The sequence below is a fragment of the Arachis hypogaea genome, chromosome 12 (genome assembly GCF_003086295.3).
Source record: "Arachis hypogaea cultivar Tifrunner chromosome 12, arahy.Tifrunner.gnm2.J5K5, whole genome shotgun sequence".
NCBI classification, from domain to species: domain Eukaryota; kingdom Viridiplantae; phylum Streptophyta; class Magnoliopsida; order Fabales; family Fabaceae; genus Arachis; species Arachis hypogaea.
This window is the reverse complement of record NC_092047.1, coordinates 97,441,116-97,448,045: the sequence shown is the minus strand read 5'-3', so window position 1 is coordinate 97,448,045 and position 6,930 is coordinate 97,441,116. Positions and strand designations below refer to the sequence as shown.

The window sequence follows — 6,930 nt, the reverse complement described above, 5'->3', positions numbered from 1 at the left end:
ATTGACTTGCTGATTCAATATTTTGTTCTGAGCCAATATGGCATTCAGAGTATCAATTTCAAGAACTCCCTTCTTCTGAGGCGTCCCATTACTCACAGGATTCCTCTCAGAAGTGTACATGAACTGGTTATTAGCAACCATGTCAATAAGTTCTTGAGCTTCTGCAGGCATTTTCTTTAGGTGAATGGATCCACCTGCAGAAGTATCCAATGACATCTTAGCTAATTCAGACAGACCATCATAGAATATATCCAGGATGGTCCATTCTGAAAGCATGTCAGAAGGACACTTTTTGGTCAGTTGCTTGTATCTCTCCCAAGCTTCATAAGGGGATTCACCTTCCTTCTGTTTGAAGGTTTGAACATCCACTCTAAGCTTGCTCAGCTTTTGAGGAGGAAAGAACTTGGCTAAGAAAGTCGTGACCAGCTTATCCCAAGAGTTCAGGCTATCTTTGGGTTGAGAGTCCAACTACACTCTAGCTCTGTCTCTTACAGCAAAAGGGAAAAGCATGAGCCTGTAGACTTCAGGATCTACTCCATTAGTCTTAACAGTATCACAGATCTGCAAGAATTCAGTTAAGAACTGAAAAGGATCTTCAGATGGAAGTCCATGAAACTTGCAGTTTTGTTGCATCAGAGAAACTAATTGAGGTTTCAGCTCAAAATTGTTTGCTCCAATGGTAGGGATGGAGATGCTTCTTCCATGTAAATTGGAATTAGGTGCAGTAAAGTCACCAAGCATCCTTCTTGCATTATTATTATTTTTGGCTGCCATCTCCTCTTTCTGTTTGAAAATTTCTGTAAGGTTATCTCTGGATTGTTGTATTTTAGCTTCTTTTAGTTTCCTCTTCAGAGTCCTTTCAGGTTCTGGATCTGCTTCAACAAGAATATTCTTGTCCTTGCTCATACTCATATGAAAAAGAGGGAACAGAAAAATAATAATAATAGGGATCCTTTTTACCCAAGTATAGAGGTTCCCTTATGTGAGTAGAAGAAAAGAAGAAGAGAAAATCTGAACTCAGAGAGAGAGAGGGTTCGGATTTTTGGTGAGTGAGGAAGGGATGTTAGTAGATGAATAAATAAATAGAAGGAGATGAGAGAGAAGGATTTTCGAAAATTATTTTTTTTGAAAAATGGTTAGTGATTTTCGAAAATTAGGAATGAAATCAAGTTAAAATTAAAAATTGAAACAATTAGTTAATTAAAAAGAATTTTTGAAAAAGAGGGCGATATTTTCGAAAATTAGAAAGAGAGAGTTAGTTAGGTAGTTTTGAAAAAGATAAGAAACAAACAAAAAGTTAGTTAGTTAGTTGAAACAAATTTTGAAAATCAATTTTGAAAAGATAAGAAGTTAGAAGGGATATTTTAAACTCAAATTTTGAAAAAGATAAGATTTTTAAAAAGATATGATGGAAAAGATATGATTTTGAAAAAGATAAGATAGAAAGATATTTTTGAAAAGATATGATTGAAATTAATTTTGGAAAATATTTGATTTTTAAAATCACAATTAATGACTTGATTCACAAGAAATCACAAGACATGATTCTAGAACTTAAAGTTTGAATCTTTCTTAACAAGCAAGTAACAAGCTTGAAATTTTTGAATCAAAACATTAATTGATGATGTTATTTTCGAAAATTATGTGGTAAAGATAAGAAAAATGAAAAAGATTTGATTTTTGAAAAAGATTTTGAAAAAGATAAGATTTTTAAATTGAAAATTTGATTTGACTCATAAAAACAACTAGATTTTAAAAATTTTTGAAAAAGTCAAATCTAATTTTCGAAATTTTAAGAGAGAAAAAGGGGAAGATATATATTTTTTTTATTTTTGAAATTTTTTTATGAGAGAGAAAAACATGAAAATGATGCAATGCATGAAAATTTTTAGATCAAAATATGTTATGAATGCAAGAACACTATGAATGTCAAGATGAACACCAAGAACACTTTGAATGTCAAGATGAACACCAAGACATATTTTTGAAAATTTTTATATGCAAAGAAAACATGCATGACACCAAACTTAGAAATCTTTAATGCTTAGGCACTAAGAATTCAAGAATGCATATGAAAAACACCATACAACACAAAACAAGAAAACATCAAGATCAAACAAGAAGACTTACCAAGAACAACCTGAAGATCATGAAGAACACTATGAATGCATGAATTTTTCGAAAATTTTATGCAAACTTTAAAACATGCAATTGACACCAAACTTGAAATTGACTCAAGACTCAAACAAGAAACACAAAATATTTTTTATTTTTATGATTTTAATTTTTTTTCGAAAATTAATTTGAAAAAGAAAAATAAGGATTCCAAAATTTTTAATATGAATTCCAAGAATCGTGTACTCTTAGTCTAAAGCTCCAATCTGAGGGTTAGGCATGGCTTACTAGCCAGCCAAGCTTTAGAAGATATTTATACTTTCCATGTATAGAGCAACTAAGTGTGTGAAGATCAACAAGCTCTTGTGATGATAAGTTGAAACCCCAGTCCAAAAGATTAGACATGGCTTACAGCCAGCCAGGATTCAACAAATCATCATGAAACACTAGAATTCATTCTTAAAAATTCTAAAGAAAAATATTTTTTTGAAAACATTTATTTTAAGATTTTTTTTTTCGAAAACAAAGGATAAATTTTTGAAAAATTTTTGGAAATAAAACAAAAAGAAAATTACCTAATCTGAGCAACAAGATGAACCGTCAGTTGTCCAAACTCGAACAATCCCCGGCAACGGCGCCAAAAACTTGGTGCACGACATTGTGATCTTAGGCAACGGCGCCAAAAACTCTGTACGCACGTCTTAATAAATCGTTTTTCATTCACAACTTCGATACAACTAACCAGCAAGTGCACTGGGTCGTCCAAGTAATAAAACCTTACGTGAGTAAGGGTCGATCCCACGGAGATTGTCGATATGAAACAAGCTATGGTCATCTTGTAGATCTCAGTCAGGCGGATAATAATTGATTATGGAGTTTTCGAAATTTATAATAAATAAACAGAGAATAAAGATAGAAATACTTATGTATATCATTTGTGAGAATTTCAGATAAACAGATAGAGATGCTTTCGTCCCTCTGAACTTCTGCTTTCCTGCTGTCTTCATCTAATCAGTCCTACTCCTTTCCATGGCTGGCTTTATGTAAGGACATCACCATTGTCAATGGCTACTTTTCATCCTCTCTGTGAAAATGGTCCGATGCGCTGTCACTGCATGGCTAATCATCTGGAGGCATCACCGTTGTCAATGGCTGCATCTCATCCTCTTGTGAAAATGGTCCAAATGCTCTGTCACAGCACGGCTAATCATCTGAGGTTCTCGATCATACTGGAATAGGATTCACCCTCCTTTTGCGTCTGTCACTACGCCTAGCACTCGCGAGTTTGAAGTTCGTCACAGTCATTCAATCCCAGAGTCCTACTCGGAATACCACAGACAAGGTTTAGACTTCCCGGACTCTCATGAATGCCGCCATCAATCTAGCTTATACCACGAAGATTCTGATTAAGAGATCCAAGAGATAATCATTCAATCTAAGGTGGAACGGAAGTGTTTGTCAGGCACGCGTTCGTGGGGGAATAATGATGATTGTCACGTTCATCACATTCATGTTGAAGTGCGAATGAATATCTTAGAAGCGGAATAAGTTGAATTGAATAGAAAAATAGTAGTACTTTGCATTAATTCATGAGGAACAGCAGAGCTCCACACCTTAATCTATGGAGTGCAGAAACTCTACCGTTTGAAAATACATAAGTGAAAGGTTCAGGCATGGCCGAATGGCCAGCCCCCATGATCTAAGAACCAGACGTCCCAAGATGACTAATACAATAGTAAAAAGTCCTATTTATACTAAACTAGTTACTAGGGTTTACAGAAGTAAGTAATTGATGCATAAATCCACTTCTGGAACCCACTTGGTGTGTGCTTGGGCTGAGCTTGAAGTTTACATGTGGAGAGGTCATTCTTGGAGTTGAACGCCAGTTTGTAACGTATTTCTGGCGTTCAACTCTGGCTTGTAACGTGTTTCTGGCGTTTAACTCCAGACAGCAGCGTAGAGCTGGCGTTCAACGCCCTTTTACGTCATCTAAACTTGGCCAAAGTATGGACTATTATATATTGCTAGAAAGCCCTGGATGTCTACTTTCCAACGCAATTGGAAGTGCGCCATTTTAAGTTCTGTAGCTCCAGAAAATCCACTTTGAGTGCAGGGAGGTCAGAATCCAACAGCATCAGTAGTCCTTCTTCAACCTCTGAATATGATTTTTGCTCAAGTCCCTCAATTTCAGCCAGAAAATACCTGAAATCATAGAAAAATATACAAACTCATAGTAAAGTCCAGAAATATGAATTTAACATAAAAACTAATAAAAATATCCCTAAAAGTAACTAGATCCTACTAAAAACATACTAAAAACAATGCCAAAAAGCGTATAAATTATCCGCTCATCAACGATCACGATAAAGACCAATAGAGATGAAAACGCGGTTCATCTAAAGGTTGAACAAACAAAGATAGAAACCATCTTCTACAAATCGGCAAAGATGAACACAGAATAATACAAGTTATCGAAAGTGATCCGGAAAAAGAACCTGACGAGGTCGTATGGATTGCTAAATAATAACTTAAAGACTGGCCGACGTTAAGAAGTCGGACCGAGTCAACCCAAGTTATCAGCAAATCCCTTGAAAGAGGTCTGGCCAACCCTATAAAAGAGGAATTGCTATAACTTAGAAGAGATCGACCTAACAAAGTCGGTCTCTTACAAAATAAGTTATATAAGTAATCCCTGAAAGAGACCTGACAAAGGTCCAAGAAAGAGGATTACAAAATAACTTAGAAGAAATCGACATAAAGAAGTCGGTCTCCTACAACGAACAAGTTATATAAGTAATCCCTGAAAGAGACCTGACAAAGGTCCAAGAAAGATGATTACAAAAATAACTTAGAAGAGAACGACATGAAGAAGTCGACCTCCTACAAACAAGTTATATAAGTAATCCCTGAAAGAGACCTGACAAAGGTCCAAGAAAGAGGATTACAAAAATAACTTAAAAGAGGATGACATGAAGAAGTCGACCTCCTACAAACAAGTTATATAAGTAATCCCTGAAAGAGACCCAACAAGGGTCCAAGAAAGAGGATTACAAAAATAACTTAGAAAGAGGAAGACGTAAAGAAGTCGACCTCCTATGAAAAGTTATAAAAGTAGTCCCTGAAAGAGACCTAACAAAGGTCCAAGAAAGAGGACTACGAAATAACTTAGAAGAGATCGACATGACGAAGTCGGTCCACTACAAAAATAACTTGGAAAAGGACGACGTAAAGAAATCGGTTATGGATAAATACAAGTAAGAGCAAGCAAACCGAAATACGAATTAGATCCACGCATCTACGACCTCCAAGTACAAAGCAGTTCAAAGAGCCCGAGTAGCAAGGCTCCAGTATTCTAAAAACCCAGAAAGGTGCCAAGACAAGTGTAAACAAGCATGCTATAGAATACAATATTATAAAGCTTCAGGGTCAAGCCCAAAAGCTTGAAAGCTACTTGTTTTTTAAAAAAATGAAAGTTGTTAAACAAGCAACCAAAGGGAGTACCAGCAGTCAGCAAAATATTCAACTATACAAAACAAAGAGTTTTAAAGCCCACAAGCCGGGCCAACTACGCAAATATCCAAAGAAAACTCAGCTAAAGATTAGAAGACTTTTTAGCAGCATCAGTCTGGGGTGAAGGAGGGCGAGCCTGGAGAGGTACAGCATCCATGGTACCATCATCCCGGTTCAAGATCTGATAGTCTGGATCAGAAACAGAATGACCAACCTCAACCGGAGGAATTGTAGAAGTGGACACCTTGGTAGAAAGCACAGGGGGAGGATCAACATCATCATCATCTTGGTCGTCGGGGACAATCTTACTATCCCTCACAACATTGTCCAAGCTAAAGAGAGTAAGGTCAACCTCAGGAGCAAGAACTTGAACTTGCTCTTTTAAATTATCATAGGCAGCGTTCACGCTGCCGACAAGGTGACCTTGGAGCTCGGAATAGTCTACTCGGGCAGACTCCAGCTCCTCCCTCAGACGCACCACCTCCCGATAAGATGTAACGTAACTGTCCCTATGCCTCAATGCCGTGTCCTCGGCCAACCGCACAAAAGCCGCCAGAGCAAGGGAACTCGCCTTTTCGTTCTCCAGATCCTTCTCCAACTTGGCTACCTTTACCTCAAGCTCTTCCTTCAGGCCCTTCATCCGGTCGAACTCCTATTTAGCCTCCTCCATAAATTCTTTGGTGGCATGGAGAGGAAGATTCTGAGCAGTTCGGTATAGGGCAGCCCCCATATATGCCATTTTAACACTGTTTCGGGTCATAAAATCCAGATGGCGAAGGATTGATACATCATCCATGGGGAGGGCACCGTAGGGACCGATTTGCTGATCTACGAACTCGATTTCATTAAAATCAGGGGCGTCAAGGTTAAAGGCCTCAATTGTTTTTTGTTTCTTGTTGGGAGGAGCACCAGAAGTAGTGGCAGAAGTTTGTGGAGGATCAGTCAGACGAACTCGAGGAGTGGGAATCACCTTCCTCGGCCTAGGAGAACTCGGCACGGGCGGCTTCACTCGAACTTGAGAAGATCCCTCTCCGGCCTCCTTGGCCGAGATGTTTGAGCAGCAGCAGCCTTCTTTGCCTTCTTGTAGGCCTTCATGGAATCATTGTTTTTCGACATCTCTGAAAATACAGAATCAACCATAATGACGAGTTACAACCTAGGAGAAGAAAAACTAAGAAACAAGTATAGAAACAAGTCAGACAGTACCCAAAGCAGTTCGAACCAAAGATGGATCACTCAAAAATCTTTTTGTATCCAGATGGGGTAGTTCCCCCCACAAATCTTCAAGAACAACTAGAAAAGCCC

The 6,930-nt window shown here is 37.8% G+C and overlaps 1 non-coding gene across 1 annotated transcript; it reads left to right on the top strand.

The window, feature by feature from the left end:
• Window positions 1–270: 270 nt before the first annotated feature.
• Window positions 271–378, top strand: LOC112731431 (small nucleolar RNA R71). The gene has a single exon (XR_003167209.1). It is a non-coding gene; the product is annotated as a small nucleolar RNA R71 (small nucleolar RNA).
• Window positions 379–6,930: the final 6,552 nt, after the last annotated feature.